This window comes from Theropithecus gelada, chromosome 11 (genome assembly GCF_003255815.1).
Source record: "Theropithecus gelada isolate Dixy chromosome 11, Tgel_1.0, whole genome shotgun sequence".
In the NCBI taxonomy this organism is placed as follows: Eukaryota; Metazoa; Chordata; class Mammalia; order Primates; family Cercopithecidae; genus Theropithecus; species Theropithecus gelada.
Genome location: NC_037679.1, coordinates 80,236,808 through 80,253,697, shown reverse-complemented (window position 1 = coordinate 80,253,697; position 16,890 = coordinate 80,236,808). Strand labels below are relative to the sequence as shown.

General features: G+C 46.4%; 2 non-coding genes across 2 annotated transcripts; both read left to right on the top strand.

The window, feature by feature from the left end:
* Positions 1 to 556: 556 nt before the first annotated feature.
* Positions 557 to 661, top strand: LOC112635719. The gene has a single exon (XR_003122051.1). It is a non-coding gene; the product is annotated as a small nucleolar RNA U13 (small nucleolar RNA).
* A 12,936-nt stretch (positions 662 to 13,597) lies between these two features.
* LOC112635726 lies at positions 13,598 to 13,699 on the top strand. The gene has a single exon (XR_003122056.1). It is a non-coding gene; the product is annotated as a small nucleolar RNA U13 (small nucleolar RNA).
* Positions 13,700 to 16,890: the final 3,191 nt, after the last annotated feature.

The window sequence follows — 16,890 nt, the reverse complement described above, 5'->3', positions numbered from 1 at the left end:
GCCGAGATCTGGCCACTGCACTCCAGCCTGGGTGACAGAGCGAGACTCCGTCTCAAAAAAAAAAAAAAAAAAAAAAATTCCTTTTTATTTGTACAAATGTATGGGATACATGTGCACTTTTGATACAGGCATAGATTGTGCAGTGATCAAGTAGGGGCTTCTAGGGTATCCATCACCAGAGTAATTAATGTTGAATTTATTAAGCAATTCCCCATCATCCTTTGCCTTCCACCCCCTCACCCTTCGCTTCGTTATCTATCATCTCACTCTATCCATGTGAAATTGCTCAGTGAGCTCACAAAGACAGAGATAATTAACTATGCAGACTTAGTGGCATGCAGAGAAAAAGTAATGTACATAGTTGATAAAAGAATGATTTCTAGAGTTTGACAATGTTACCTACTGAGGGACACTGAATTTTTAAAATTTGATTTGTAGAATGTGATTTTTATGGCTGTCTCAAGCAATTGTTACAGCAGCACCTAGAAGCATCTGATGACTCTGAACTAGCAGAAGTGCATGGGTATGCCATTTCACATGAAGAATGGAAGTTTAAATCCTTCTGTAGTTCATAAGCATGATGACTGGATTTTTCACCAGCATGTGTGAAGTATGCTTTCTCAAAACCTTGTTACAACATCAGCGCATTACCAATCTAACAACAAAAAATAGAAAGAACGTTTTCTTCTCACGTGTTGACTTTGTGTGTTCACACTATCAACTACATATGATGGGGCAGGTCCTTTTCCCTGTAACTTGTTTTTACAAACACAATATAATAGTGGAGGGAGCGATTCTGTTTTTGAAACAAAACAGGTGCTCATAAATCACACCCTTGTACATGAAAACTACACGTCTGGATGGGAGTGGTGGGAACCCACAGTGAGGCTGTTGTTCACTTCAAAATTCCATGATGACCTATCCCCACGGCCATGCGCTGATTAGCTTTTCCATTCCATTTCAGCTGTCACCCTGTGAGTGGAAGAGTTCATGTTAGCAGTTGGGAATTTGAGAGGCTTCTACATAGAGTCCTCTGAGATGGGAAATCTGAAATGCTGTGGACACACAGGTTCCTGTAAGAGGAGAGGAACTTTCCCCCACCCCTGCAGGGCCTAGGGAGGCATGAGAAGTTTATAGAAACTGAGTCTTGGTGAGGAAGGATGTAAGCAGGAAGGTGCTTGCTCTGTGCAGGTACAGTCACTACCCCATCTTAGGCAGGCCTGAGTTCACCTTGATCACATTGCTGTCGGAATTAAGATTCGTGAGAAAGTGAGGGTCACTATCTTCATTCAGTCATCCACTGAAGCACCTGCCCAGATGCCACATCCCCAGCTAATTCCTGTTCATGTTCATCCAGGCTCGGTCAGTGGAAGGGAAGTTTATTCCTGGCACAGCCATCATGCAAAAGTTGGTTTGAATGTCCTGAGTCGTAAGCCAGCTTGGGAGCCAAGCTGACCACTGGGAACTTGGAGTAGTCAACTGGCCAGGAAGGCTCACCATGAGGCTGCTGACAGTGCGAAGATGCTGGGGGAGGAGGGCACACCATTGAACTTGACTTTTGCAGAGGCTTGGTTTGGAAGAAACTGTCATATTTTGGGTCAGGGATGAAAACTTGGAGGAAGGAAGTTGTGTTAAGATTTGAGGTTCTCTGGAATCAACCACATCTTCCAAAATGTTATAGGTGTGAACCACGTGCACCCAGCCCAGATATGTTCCGTGAGAGGGAAAGGATCATCCCATGTAAAGAATGAAGTGAGTCTCTATGTTTCACTTCCCTAAAGCCATGCAAGTTCCTTGTCTGCATTCAACCACTACCAAGAGTCCGGCTCGTTGTTTGGAACATTTAATGAGTGGATACTAGCGCACTTAGAAGGAACTAGTCTATTTAAGACTTTACTTGAATTCAATCATGTTTAGCCTTAAAACATAACAGAGACCATATTAACTTTTGAACCTCTGAAAACCAGGCACTGAGGCATAGAGAGGTCTATACAACATGGCCAGGTACGTAGAGCTCCTCAGTGGGATTTGAACCCAGCCAGTGAGGCTCCAGGCACTGTGCTCTTGCTCACTGGGATACGTAGTCTTTATTGCCTCATATAAAGGCAGGTATTTGCCCACACATCAGTCTGCTGGGTTTTCAGTGCAACCCGAACTGCAAGCTCTTCCTAGAGCCCAACTCAGATTCAGGTGGCTTCCTGTGGAGTTGTTTCAACAGGGGCTCCAAAGTTTGAACTCTAACTAAATTACTGAGAATTTCTCTCTGGAATTCTGGCAGCAAGATATCAATGGTTGTCTCTCCTGTAATACATTTGGAAGCATGTTCCATCCAAGATCAGAGAGTAGTACCTGAAACATCAGCACAGTCTATTCTATTGCTGGACCAACGCAGTGGGTCAGAAAAGTCCAAAACTGGCCACATAGCCGAGTTCATCCAGATAAGCAGTCAATGGAAGGTACTGTGGAAAAGTAGTGGAGTTCATTCAGTTATCATGATTCTAGTTGGATCAGTGTCCCATTTTTAAGACAAAACTGTCCTATTTACTATCTTTGTAGTTTTCTTTCTCAGAATATTATGCACTCAGAGTCATGGAGAAGGCAGCTTTTTCAGACTGACTGATCTCACTGAGCAATATACATTGACTGCCAGCCCCTGACTTTGAGGTCACCCCCATGGACACCACTTCCCCTTCCCACCCTTTCCTTGCAAGGCCTTACATTGGCCCTCGTGTGAGCTGCTTCCTGTTACATGCATCCGTATAAGAGACCACCTGAGCAGACTTAGTGTGAGCAACAAGGTTGTTTATTCACTTGGGTGCAAGTGGGCTGAGTCCGGGTCAGCAAAGGGTGGTGAGATTATCATTGGTTCTTACAGGTTTGGGATAGGTGGTGGAGTCAGGAGCAATTTTTTTGTGTGGGCAGGGGATGGATGTACATTCTCAAAGGTGGAGAGGATGTTACAAAGTACATTCACAAGGGCGAGGAGGGTGTATTGTCTCAAGAGCAGGGAGGTATGTTACAAAGTACATTTGCAAAGATGGGAAATATCGCAAAGTACATTATCACAAGGGCGTGGGAGTGTCATGATGGCTTGACCATGGTGCAGCGAGCTCAGAAGACCTCGCATTCCTGTCTTTTTATGTTAATCATGAAGAAATAAAATGAGGAAAAAGTCATGAAAACTTGGGGTGAAAATTTTGGGGGCCGAATGGAGGGGTGATGGGCGACGTGTCTCAGGGCTGATTTGAGCGGGATTAAGGGTGGCATGGGAACCTAAAGTGGGAGAGATTAGACTGAAGTAAGATTTTGGGGTAAGGGGTGATATTGTGGGGTTGTTAAAAGCAGCATTTGTCATATAGAGTGATTAGTGATAGCCTAGAGGTGGTTTTGTAGGAATTGAGAGATTAATGGGAAGACACAAGGCCTGAATAAGAGGAGGAGGAAGATAGGTATTAGAGGACTAACGATTGGAAGAAGCCAGGATACCAAGTTAGAGTGGCCAGGTGGGTCCAGCATAATTAGTTGCCCAATTAGCGAGTTTTGAGCTCTGTCTTTGAGTTTTTTGATGTTAGTATGTACCAAGCCAGATTGATTTCAGTGAAAACAACACTCTTCATTAGGAAATATACAGAGTCCTCATTTTTCAGCAGTGAGTAAATCGAGGCCTCGGTGGTTCTGGAAGACAACTGTAGCTAAAGAGTCAACCTGGGCTTGGAGGACAGATAACAGTTTGTGATGTATCTGTAATGCTAGCAGAGAAGTCATTAGAGAGGCTGCAGAATGTTGTGACAGAGGTTGAGGTGCCTGCTATTCCAAGTACAATAGTGGAGGCAGAAAGTCCTAGACCCACAAGTAAAGGGATTAGTGGGATGACTCTTTTTACCGTGTTGGTGTCATGAGGGAGACAGGCAGTTGTTCATTTCGATCTGCAAGCTGGATTTTGGGGTAAGGAAGACTAGAGTACATGTGCCTGTTCTGTTGGCAGGTAGGTGGAGGAGCCACATAAAAGGAAGAGACCTTGTGTCAGGCAGAACTGGAAATGTGAAGTGAAAAGGTGAGAGGGTGTACTGAAAGAGGAGTCCTGCACCCCAAATCCTAGAGATCCAGCAAGGGCAGCAGCCATTAGAAGTTGTAATGGGGATTGATGATGCAACTGCGTACAGGGAGAGGTTTGGTTCTCACGGTGTATGAGAAAGCGCATGGTGTCTATGTAACCTTTCACAGCTCTTCATGGGGCTGGGTATAAGCAAGCAAGAGGAGGGGCCAGGAGGAGAGTCAGACGAGCAGGGGGAGGGTAGCCAAGGATGGAATGAGATGCAGGGTAGGTGTCTTCCTAAACAGTAGTGACTGCTAATGTTTTTTAGTTTGTCAATAATGATAGTGGGCTTATCAGTAATGCGAAGTTGGAATGTTCCCGTCTAAGTTGGTAATGTGTGTGGCTGAGTTCTGGAGATGAAGCGTAAAGGAACGTTTTGATGGTAGAAGGGATTCCTGTAGGCTGTTGTTGGGAGATGCATAAAGGAACAGCAACAGGGGATAGTTTGTGTGATTAAGGGTCCAAATATGGAGTGGGGAGTGGAATTGACATAAGTAGAAAGGTGCCGTAAGTAGATGCGGAGAAGTGTGGCAGCTTGTTAGTGCAAAGTGTCTGTGGAGTTCTCACCAACTCTCTCTTGGAGGGGATAAAAGATCTTCAGTGGCAAGGTACACTCCAATTCTTCTATCCTGATGAAGTCCTTTTTTTTTTTTCTACTCACTTTTATACTTGCCACCATTCTCCAGTCACTCTCTACCTCTCCCTACTTACCTCCAGCATCCTATCAATCTCATCCACTCTCTCCTCACTGCCTCCAATCCTTCTCTAGCAAAGAATTGTCTAGAAAGTAAAGAAGTTTTTCAGGCAGGTAAAGATGAGGGCTATTAAAGGATATTCGGAGACAGGGAGACAGGAGAGGTAGCCCAGTCAGCCTGTAAAGCAGGGACGGCTGTGGAAGAGCAGGAAGAAAGGGAAATGCATAGCCAACAATTCTTTGCTAGAGAAGGATTGGCGGCAGTGAGGAGAGAGTGGGTGAGATTGATAGGATGCTGGAGGTAAGTAGGGAGAGGTAGAGAGTGACTGGAGAATGGTGGCAAGTATAAAAGTGAGTAGAAAAAAATAAAAAGGACTTCATCAGGATAGAAGAATTGGAGTGTACCTTGCCACTGAAGATCTTTTATCCCCTCCAAGAGAGAGTTAAGGGTGGAGGTTTGAGGTAAAACCAAGAGATATCAGTTCTGATGGTTTGGAGGAAAAGTGTAAACCTGCAATGTAAACAAGGGCAGGGCATTTACTAGTTGAGAATGGTGAAGAGGAGTATGACTAGACAGAAGATAGTATGGATGACAAGTTTTTGAGGCACAGTCCAAGTAGTGGGGGTGACTACATAAAGCCCTGTTGCAAAAAGTAGGGTAAGGACAAATAGACCTAATAGAATAAAGGGATGTATTAGGCTCATAAGGGTTATTACTGTTGTTTAGAAATGCAAGTGAGTTTAAGGGAAGTAGGGGAGGGTACTTGAAACTTCCAGGAGGAAGACGAGAGATCAGACTGGCTGTCTGACAGACACAGGTTTATTCTGGAATGGTGAACCCAATGGGGAGGATCCTGCAGGTGGATGGCAGTTGGGGTACTATAGATGACTAAGTAGGGTCTGGTCCATCGGGGTTGTAGAGTTTGAGGGGTCAAGACTCTTAACAAGAACTGATAGTCTAGCTAGAGTGTCTTCATGTGGCTGGGAATCTGGAGTAGGCAAGAGAAGATTAGCAGCCTGGCGAATTTCTTGTCTAGCGTGCTGGAGGACTGGAGGATAGTCGTTTAGAGGGCTGGTGTCTGGCATGAGGTTGGGGCCCGACAAGAAGGTACGTCCATATAAAAGTTCAAATCGACTATACCCTGTAGCTTCTCAAGGACAGGCTCTAATTCCAAGGAGGGCAGATGGTAAAGATACTATCCAGTCTTTTTTAAGTTGGAGGCTGAGTTTGGCGATTTGTGTTTTTAAAAGACCATTAGTACTTTCTACCTTTCTCAGAGACTAAGGACGGTAGGGGGCATGAAGTTTCCACTGGATGCCGAGGGCCTGGGAGACTGCTTGAGTGACCTAATGAAAGCTGGTCCATTATCGAACTGTGTAGAGGTGGGAAGGCTAAACCGAGGAATTATATCTGACAGAAGGGAAGAATGAGAAGGCAGTGGCCTCCTCAGACCCTCTGGGAAAGACCTCTACCTATCCAGTGAATGTACCCAGACCAAAAGGTATCTTAGTTTTTTGACTTGGGGCATATGAGTAAAGTCACTCTGCCAGTCTTGGGTGGGGGCAAATTCTCAAGCTTGACGTGTAGGAAAGGGAGGGTGCCTGAGATATCCCTGAGGGGTGGTAGAGTAGCAGATGGAGCACTGAGAAGTAATTTCCTTGAGGATGGATTTCCATGATGGAAAAGAAATGAGAGGTTCTAAGAGATGGGCCATTGGCTTGTAACCCACATGAAAGAGGTTATGAAAGGACCTTAAGATAGAATGAGCCTGTGAGGCAGGAAGGAGGAATTTTCCTTGATCCAAGAACCATTTGCCTTGAGTAGGAAGGGATTGATAGGTAATAGTTTCAGTGGGAGAATAGGTGGGAGTGATAGACACGAAGGAAAAAAACTGACTGTGAGGGACAGATGTGGGAATACTAGCTGCTGCTTTTGCTGCATTATCAGCGTAAGTGTTGCTTTGAGCAGTGGGATCTGGTGACCTCTGATGCCCCTTGCAGTGAATGACTCTGGCTTCCTTGGGCAATAGAGCAGCCTTAAGGAGGATTTTTATTAAGGAAGTGTTGGTGATGGGGAGGACCCTTGTGTAGCGAGAAAACCTCTTTCTGCCCATATAACAGCATGGTGATGTAGGATGTGGAAGACATACTTGGAATTAGTGTAGATATTGACACGTAGTCCCTTTGCAAGTGTGAGAGTCCAGGTTAAAGCAATGAGTTCCGCTTGTTGAGAGTCATGAAAGATGGTGGAAGAGGGGAGGGAAGTAGCTTCAATGACAGACGTGGAAGACACTACAGCATAGCCTACCCTTGCTGGTGGCTGACGACTGGGCCTTGAAGAACTACCATCAATAAACCAAGTGTGGTCTGGATTAGGTGCCGAGACCAGCTTGGTTGTGGAGACCCTAACCCAGAGGCGCTAGAGGAATTAAGACAAAGACACATAAATAGAATGCAGAGTGGGAATCAGGAGGGCTGACAGCCTTCAGAGCTGAGAGCCATGAACAGAATTTGACCCACATATTTGTTGACAGCAAGCCAGTGATAAGGATTATTTCTGTAGATTATAGGTTAGCTAAAAGTATTCCTTATGGGAAACAAAGGGACATGCTCTGGTTTGTTATCTGCAGCAGGAACATGTTCTTAAGGCACACACTGCTCATGCTATTGTCCGTGGTTTAGTAATGCCTTAAGCGGTTTTCCAACCTGGGTGTGCCAGGTGTTCCTTGTCCTCATTCCGGTAAACCAACAGCCTCCAGCGTGGGCGTCATGGCCATCACGAGCATGTCACAGTGATGCAGAGATTTTGTTTATGGCCAGTTTCTCATGGCCTGTTTATGGCCAGATTTGGGGGGCTTGTTCCCAGCGATTAGGAACAGGAAAGAGGGAAATATGGGGAAATGGGGAGGATGCCATATAGATTAGAGAGATACAGTTATGAGGTTCAGGTTTGGTGCTAGGTGTAAGGTGAGAGACCAGGTTGAAGTCTGTGCCAGGAGCAATGGTAATTGTGAGAGTTTCAACCAATAGTGAGTATAGTTGGAGGAGTCAGTGGGGGCAGAAAATATATGTGCCAAGTGTAAGCAGGAAAATAGATTTTGGAAGTTATGAGAGCTGTAGAGTGTAAGTGGGGCATGGTTTGTGATCTCGAGGGCCTCTAGAAGTATCGAAGTGGTGGCTGCCACCACACATAGACATGAGGGCCAGCCTAGAACTGTGAGGTTAAGTTGTTTGGATAGGAAGGCTACAGGTTGTGGGTCTGGTTCCTGTGTAAGAACTCTGACTGCATAACCTTGTATTTCAGCCTATGTAAGAAGACGGATTGGGACAAGTTAGGCAGTGCTAATGTGGGAGCTGTTTCTAGGGCTGTCTTTAAGGAACAAAAAGAAGAAAGGACTTAGGGTCTATGGGATCAGTCAGGTTTCCCTTTGTGAGTTTATATAATGGTTTAGTTAGGACCGCAAAACCTGCTATCTAAAGGCGAAAGTATCCAACCACATCAAGGAAGGAAAGGAGTTGTTGCTTTGTAGAAGGGGTTGGGATTTCAGAGATTAACTGGACACGATTAGCAGGGAGAGCACGTGTGTTTTGCTGAAGGACTATGCTGAGACAGGTAACAGATGGGGAAGAAATTTGGGCTTTAGAGGGGGATACGTGATACCCCTTTGAGAATAGATGTTGAAGGAGCAGGAGGGTGTCCTGTTGGGAAGATTCGTAAGAGGGGCTGCAGAGGAGAAGGTCGTCCATATATTGAATAAAGTGAGAAACAGATGGATGGAAAGACAGTAGATCATGAGAAAGCTTGACTAAAGTAATGGGGGCTGTCTCTGAAGCCTTGCAGCAGTACAGTCCAGGTGAGTTGCTGAGATTGGTGGGTGTCAGGGTCAGTCCATGTGAAAGTCCCTTGATGAGGGGTGCAAAGGAATAGTGAAGAAAGCATCTTTGAGGTCGAGGACAGAATAATGAGTTGTGGAAGGGGAGGTATTGAGGATAGGAGAGTGTATGGTTTGGCACCACAGGATGGATAGGTAAGACAATTTGGTTAATAAGGCAAAGATCCTGAACCAACCTGTAAGATTTGTCTGGTTCTGGACAGGTAGGGTAGGGGAGTTGTGAGGAGAATTTGTAGGCTTTAAAAGGCCAAACTGTAACAGGTGAGTGATAACAAGCTTTAGTCCTCTTAAAGCCTGTTATGGGATGGGGTACTGATGCTGAGCAGGGTAAGGGTGATGAGGTTTTAATGGGATGGTAAGGGGGTGCCTGATTGGTCGCCAAGGAGGGAGTAGAGGTATCCCACACTTGTGGATTAAGGTAGGGAGACATGAGAGGAGGATTCAAAGGAGGCCTTGAATCAGGCAAAAAGGCAGCAATGAGATGTGGCTGTAGTCCAGGAATAGTCAAGGAAGCAGAAAATTTAGTTGAAATGTCTTGGCCTGATAAGGGAATTGGGCAGTTGGGGATAACTAATAAAGAGTGAATAAAAGAATGTTGTCCAAGTTGGCACCAGAGTTGGGAAGTTTTAAGAGGTTTAGAAGCCTTGCCGTCAATACCCACAACAGTTACGGGGCAAGGGAAATAGGCCCTTGAAAAGAAGGTAATGTGGAGTGGGTAGCCCCCGTATTGATTAAACAGGGGAAGGATTTACTCTCCACTGTGAGAGTTACCCAGAGCTCAGCATCCATGATGGTCCAGGGGGCTTTCGAGGCGATTGAGCAGCATCAGTCTTCAGCCACTAAGCCAACGAGATCTGGGAAGTAGTCAGCCAAAGAACATTGGATGTGAGCTCCAGGAGCTTTAGGAGTGGCAACGATGTGAGTTGGACAGTCTGACCTCCAGTGGGGGCCTGCACAGACAAGGCATGGCGTAGGAGGAATCCTGGGCTGCGGGCATTCTGAGGCCCAGTGGCCAGGCTTTTGACATTTGAAGCAAGGTCCAGGAGGAGGTTTTGAAGGAGCCCCTGGGAGCTGTGGCTTGGATGTTCTGTTTTCTATGCTGGAGATGTGGTTGTGGGTTGTCTTACAGTGGAGGCAAGTAGCTGTAACTCAGAGATACATTGCCACTTGGCAGCTTCTTCTCTGTTACTGAACACCTTGAAGGTGAGGTTGATTAAATCCTGTTGTGGGGTTTGAGGGCCAGAATCCAACTTTTGGAGGTTTTTTCTAACGTAAGGAGAGGATTGGGTGATAAAATGAATATTAAGGATAAGGTGGTCTTCTGGTCTCTCTAGGTCTAGGACTGTAAAGCGTCTAAGGGTAGCTGCTAAGTGGGCCATGAACTGGCCTAGGTTTTTATCTTTACCTTGGGTTGTTTCTTTTAGCTTGTCATAATTAACAATTTTGTATGCTGCGTTTTTGAGCCCCTCGACTAGACAGGAGACCATGTAATCTCGCCTAGCTATACCTGGGGAGTCCATCTGGTATTGCCAATGGGGATCCTCTTGGGGAACTGCTCTGGTGCCCTCTTGGAGGCCTGGCTCATGAAGCTGGCGGCTGTCTGCATAGGGCTGGGCTAGAAAATAAACTCTTTCTCGTTCATCTGGGGAGAGGGTAGAGGTCAGGATGACATTTAAGTCACTCCAGGTTAAATTGTAGGACTGAGTTAGACACTGGAATTCCCATATATATTCAGTGGGAGGTCGGATGAGAAAGAGCCTAAAGGCTGGCTGATCTGGGAAAGGTCTGATAGAGAAAAAGGCACATGTACCCTGACTGTGCCTTCAGCTCCAGCCACCTCTCTAAGAGGAAATTTTTGGGCAGGTAGGGGAGAGCTAGTCATGGAATGAAGCTGTAAGCCAGACCTGGTGTGAGGAGGGGAGGTAATAGAAGGATTATAGGGTGGGGGAGCAGAGGCTGCAGAAGAATTGAGGCCCGATTCAGCCTGGCAAAGGGTGGCCAGGGGATGAGGAGAAGAGGTCAGAGGGGTCAGTGGAAAGGAGGATTCAGAGGACTCTGAGCTTGGGGTGGAGACCGAAGGAGCGGATGGGAGAGAAAGAAGGAAAATCTGGAATGAGTCGCATTGGGAGCAGAGACTAGGGAGGGAGCGAAGTGTAAAACATGCCTGGATATAAGACATCTCAGACCATTTGCCTAATTTTTGACAAAAATTATCTAGGTCTTGTCGGATAGACAAATCAAAAGTGCCACTCTCTGGCCACTTGGAACTATTGTCAAGTTTATATTGGGTCCAGGCGGTATTACAGAAGAAAATAAGACGTTTAGATTTTAGGTCAGGTGTTAGTCAAAGGGGTTTTAGGTTTTTAAGAACACAGGCTAAGGGGGAAGAGGGAGGAATGGATGGGATTAGGTTGCCCATAGTGAAGAAGGTAAGTTTAAAGTGGAAGGTAGAGACACAGAGAAACAGAGGTGAACAACTACCAGGCTTCCAGTAGGCATCCCTAATTTTGTCTTGGGCTGTAATGTGGGTGAGCAGCCAAAACAGGAGTCCCCACAATTGACCTGCCACCAACGAAATGTGGATGAATGATCAAGGCAGGCATCCCCGCGGTGATCAGACACCAAGGGAAGACCATCTTTCCAAGTCCGTGACTGACATCAGAGTTTTTGAATGCATGAATAAAATGTGTCTCCTTTTTGTCTCTACCAGGAAGGGAAACTGAAATTGAAAGGAGAGAGATTGAAGAGGGGAGGCAACAGAGGCTAGGTAGACAGCGAAAAAAACCCTTACCCAAGTGCGAAGAACCACTTACCGATTTGAAATTGGTGAGACAGTCTTCGGGCTGGCTGGTCTGGTGACCTGAGGTCGTAGGTGGATCTCCTCATGGAGGGAGCGTGAGGACAGGGGACTGGTCTCCCGAAGGAGTTCTGTCCTGGGTCTTCAGCACCAAATGTTACATGCATCCTTGTAAGAGACCACCTGAGCAGGTTTAGTGTGAGCAACAGGGCTGTTTATTCACTTGGATGCAAGTGGGCTGAGTCCAAGAAAAGAGTCAGCAAAGGGTGGTGAGATTATCATTGGTTCTTATAGGTTTGGGATAGGTGGTGGAGTCAGGAGCAATTTTTTGTGGGCAGGGGATGGATGTACATTCTCAAGGGCAGGGAGGATGTTATAAAGTACATTCACAAAGCTGGGGAGGGTGTATTGTCACAGGGCGGGGAGGAATGTTACAGAGCACATTCACAAGGAAGGGGAATATCACAAAGTACATTATCACGAGGGCGGGGGAATGTCACGATGGCTTGACCATGGTGCGGCCAGCTAAGGGGACCTTAAACTTCCCATCTGCCCAGGCCCTTCAGACATACCCCAGTGGCAGCAAGGCCTCCACCAGGGACACAACGAGCCTCCAGCACTGAGGTCTTGCAGCTGCGCCCCAACTATTAAACTTCCCAGGAACCCTTCAGCCACCACTCAGCCCATCCTGGGAGTCCTTGATGGACAGCAGCATGCAGCCCCCACCTCTGACTGCTGTTTCCAGTTTGGAGATCTGGTAGCCCAGCTCCAGCTCCAGCCCTAATCTCTGCTCCAGGGCCCACCTGCCAGGGCAGCCCAAAACACACTCAGCTTTGGAGGTTCATCATCTACAAATTCCATCTTGGTCACCCCCACTAGCAAGCGCCCAGATGTTCTTTGTTGTCCCTCCTTCATCCCTCTGGTTCCCCCACTGCCTCTGGCTCTGCAGCTGCCTCTTACGCCCCCAGCATTGGGAACAGTGTTCGGCCCCACATTGAGCAGCCCTGCTCCACGTTGGGCAGCACAAGCCCAGTTCCTTGAGGTTGGCAGTTTCAGCGGCACCCATGGGCTCCGGGAGCAGACTGGCGACCCCAGATATGAGTTCCAACTTTGTGTTAGTCAGCAGCACAGCCGGAAGGAGAGAGGTCTGAGCACCACACACCCTATGGGGGAAGCTTCCGCCTGAACAGGTGGGGCTCCCCTAACCAGAGGACTCCATGGTGACCCAGGGACTGGGAACAATTGTCTCTTTGGAGGCACTGTTGTCCCTCCTTTGAGTCACATCCCTGGAGAGTCACCCAAGCAGAAACCTGTAATTCTAACTTGGGGGCTCAGGGCCACCGAAAGCAAGGCAAACCCTAGGCACAAGTCCAGGCCAGGCTCTGATGCTAGCAACCTGCTTCTCGCTGGGCACAGAGAGGAAACCTCAACTCTACGGCCTCCTGGTACCCTGTCGAGGGTTCTGCTGGTCACAGAACTCCAGGGTTGTCCACCAGCTCTTCCTCCTCCAGACTGGGATCCACTCGCTTTGGGTCCAAGAGGGGAATGCAGGACTCAGAGGAAATATTCCTGGAGCCAGGGTCCATCATCCTCCCAGGATAAAACTTGTGTTGAGTGCCATTTTTTTATTTATTTTTATTTGTACAAATTTATGGGATACGTGTGCAATTTTGTTACAATCATAGATCGTGCAGTGGTCAAGTTGAGGCACTTGGGGTATCCATCACCAGAGAAATGAACATTGAATTTATTAAGCAATTTCCCATCATCCCTTCCCTCCACACCCCTCACCCTTCAGAGTCTCCATTATCTATCATCCCACCCTCTGCATCCATGTGAAATTGCTCAATGAACTCACAGAGACTGAGACATAACTTAGTACATAGACTTAGTAGCATGCAGGCAAAGGTAATATACATGGGTGATAAGAGAACCATTTCTATAGTTTCACAATGTTTCTTAGTGAGGAACACTGAATTTCTTAAATTACATTTCCACTATGTGTTTTTTATTCGATCTTAAGAAATTGTTAAAGTAGCACACCTACAAATGTCTGGTGACTCAGTAACAGCAGAGATACGGAAGCATGGCTTTTCTAATGAAGAATGCAATGGCAGATCCTTCTGTAGTTCACCAGCATGATGATTGAATTTTCACGGACACATGTGAGATGTGCCGCCTCCAAATATTTTTTACAACAGCACGTTACCCATGTCACAATAACAAATAGAAGGAACTTTTTATTCTCAAATGTTCACTTTGTGTGTCCACACTGTCAACTATATAGGACGGGGCAGGTCCCTTTTCTCCTATAACTTGTGTTTATAAATAGAAAAGAATAGTGTGGAGGGAATGATCCTGTTTTGAAACAAAACAGGTGCTAGAAACCACACCCTTGTACCTGTAACAATACACATATGTGGATCGGAACAGTCGGAACCCAGAGCCAGGCTGTGTTGTGTGTTTCATCATCCCTGGGTGACCTGTCACCAAGGCCATGCGCCGATTAGCATGTTGCCTTTTGTTCCATCTGTCACCCTGTGAGTGGAAGAGTTCACATTAGCAGTTGGCAATTTGAGGGACTTACCCATAGAGTCCTCCAAGATGGGAAATGGAAATGCTGTGGCCAGGNTTGAGGGACTTACCCATAGAGTCCTCCAAGATGGGAAATGGAAATGCTGTGGCCAGGTAGTTCCCTCTTAGAGGACCTGTCTGGATATGCATTGTTTTGGGGCTGCCCACATCCGTGTCCTCAGATAACAGCACTTCCTCCCCTCTCCTTGCAATTAGAGAACATCTGCTTCTAAATACCAATTGTGGTTCCAACTGGGGTCATCTGTTTTAGCACTCTTCCTACAATCACCTGAGACACAGGTATACTATGAGTCCCAATCCTGGCCAAACATGGTACTTCAGCCCATGACCACAACTCCTGACCCACAAACATAGAACCAAAGTCCAATTGATTAGAATGCTTCCCCTACAGATGGAGAGAATGGATGAGGACGAATTCTCGCTAAGGTTGACAGAACTGTAAAACTATGAGCTTGAAATATGCAAATAATGGCTTTTTCCTCCAGAATTTGGAGAGGGACTGTCCCCCACTCTGCATATCCTAGGGAGGCATGAGGAGTTTGTGGAAACTGAGTCCTGGTGAGGGAGGATGTGAGCAGGAAGGTGCCACTCTGTGCAGGTGCAGTCACTGCCCATTAGGCAGGCCTGAGTTCACCCTGATCACATTGCTATCGGAATTATAGACAGACAGTGGGGGTCACTGTCCCACTCATTCAGTGGAAGGGAAGTTCAATCCTGGCACAGCCATCATGTGGCAATTGGTTGGAATGTCCTGAGTCCTGTGGCACCTTGGGAGGCAAGCTGACCACTGGGCACTTGGAGGAGCCAACTGGCCAGTTATGCTCACCACAAGGCAGCTGGCGGTGTTAAGATGCTGGGGGAGGAGGTCACACCATTGGACTTGTCCTGCACACAGGCTTGGGGTGGAGGAAACTGTCATATTTTGGGTGAAGGATGAAAACCTGGAGGAAGGAGCCTGTGTTAGGATTTGAGGTTCTCTCTGGGGTCAACCACATCTTCCAAGATATTGTAGGTGTGAGTCACGGGTGCGCAGTTCAGATGTGTTTTGTGAGAGGAAAAGGATCAGCACGTGAAGAAAAAAGTGAGCTGCTGCATTTCACTTTCCTACAGGCCTGCAGGTTCCCTGTCTGTATCCAACCACTACCGAGAGTCTGGCTTGTTCTTCCAAGCAGTTCATGACTGAACACATTAGGGCACTTAGGAAGCACCAGTCTCCTCAAGGCTTCACCTGAATTCAGTCACGTTTAGCCTTATAAGACAACAGACACCGTATCAATATTTGAACATCTCAGAATAGGGAACTGAGGCACAGACCGGTCTATACAGCACTCCCAGTAGACGGCTCCTCAGCAGGATTGAAACCCAGCCAGTGAGGCTCTACGCACTCTGCTCTTGCTCACTGGTACCTGCTGCCTGTCTATATCATCTCTGAAGGCAGGTATTTGCCTACACAGTCTGCTGAGTACTAAGTGCAACACACACTGCGGGGGTTCCCAGAGCTGGACTCAGATTCAGTTGGATTCCTATGCAGATAGCAAAACAGGAGGACACAAGTTTGAACTGTGGGTCAATTACTCTAAGTTTCTCTATGATACTCTCCCAGCAAGATGTCTGTCTTGTAATAATTTGAGAGAACGTTGACTCCAGGATAGGAGAGTGTCCTGAGGAGTCGGCATACTTTATTGCTGGCCGCATGCCGTGGGTCAGAAAAATGCACAACTGGCCACACCGTTCTGTGCAGCGGGAAGAACCATCAGTTGAAGATACTGTGGAAAATCAGTTCAGCTCCTTCAGTCATCCTGATTCTGGTTGGTTCGGTGTCCCATATTTAAGACAGAACTCTAACACTGTTATGCTATGGTCTTCTTTGAGTTCATCTGTGAAAAATCTAAATTATTAAGTCAATCACTAGTCTTACAACTAGAAAAGAAAGACACATATACTATGTAAATTTGTGACACTGTTCATAGAAAGCAACATCTCAATCTAATGTTACATACTCAGGTGAGTGTGAAACATCATCTGAGATGAGCTCTTTTCTGGGCTCAGCCACATCTCTCAAGATCCCAAGGAAGTCAAAAGGTTGAAGTGTGAACCGATTCGCATGAATTTCTCATAAATCCTGCCAACAAGATGTCAACAGCTGTCTTTATCGTCACACATTTGGGGGGCTGTTGCCTCTAAGATCTGACTGTGGTTACCAAGGAGTCAGCACCATCTGTTGCTGGTCCCACGCAGTGGGTCAGAAAAACCCACAACTGGCCAGACAATTGAGTTCATCACAGAAAACCATCCATTGAAGTACTGTGGAAAGTCAGTAAAGTTCATTCAATCATCAAGATTCTAGGGGGTTCAGTGTCTTGTATTGAAGACAGAACTCTCACACTGTTAAGCCTTAGTCTTCTTGCAGTTCATCTACACACATTTAAAATGAAGTCATTGCTATGCCTGCAACTGGAGAAGTAAAGATGTGTTCACAGTTTAAAGATTGATTCCCTTTTACTGGAAAGCAACATCTGAATCTTCTATTGACACATTTAGCCTCCTATTAAACATCTGCTCAGATGAGCCTCTTCCTGAAACAGTGTTGCCAACCTTGACTAAAATAGTCATTGTGTAGAACAGTTTGAAATTAACATAAACATGGAACAGACATCACAGAAATGTCTCAGATCCTTTGTCCACACTTTTCTTAACCCAGTTTTCCAGTGATGTGGTCCATTTGTAACTTCAGAGCTTACAGCTTGCAGTGAATGCCAAGAATGAGTTCTCAGACAATTCCAGCTGAGCGGGGTCGGAGGGCAGCTCTTCTAAG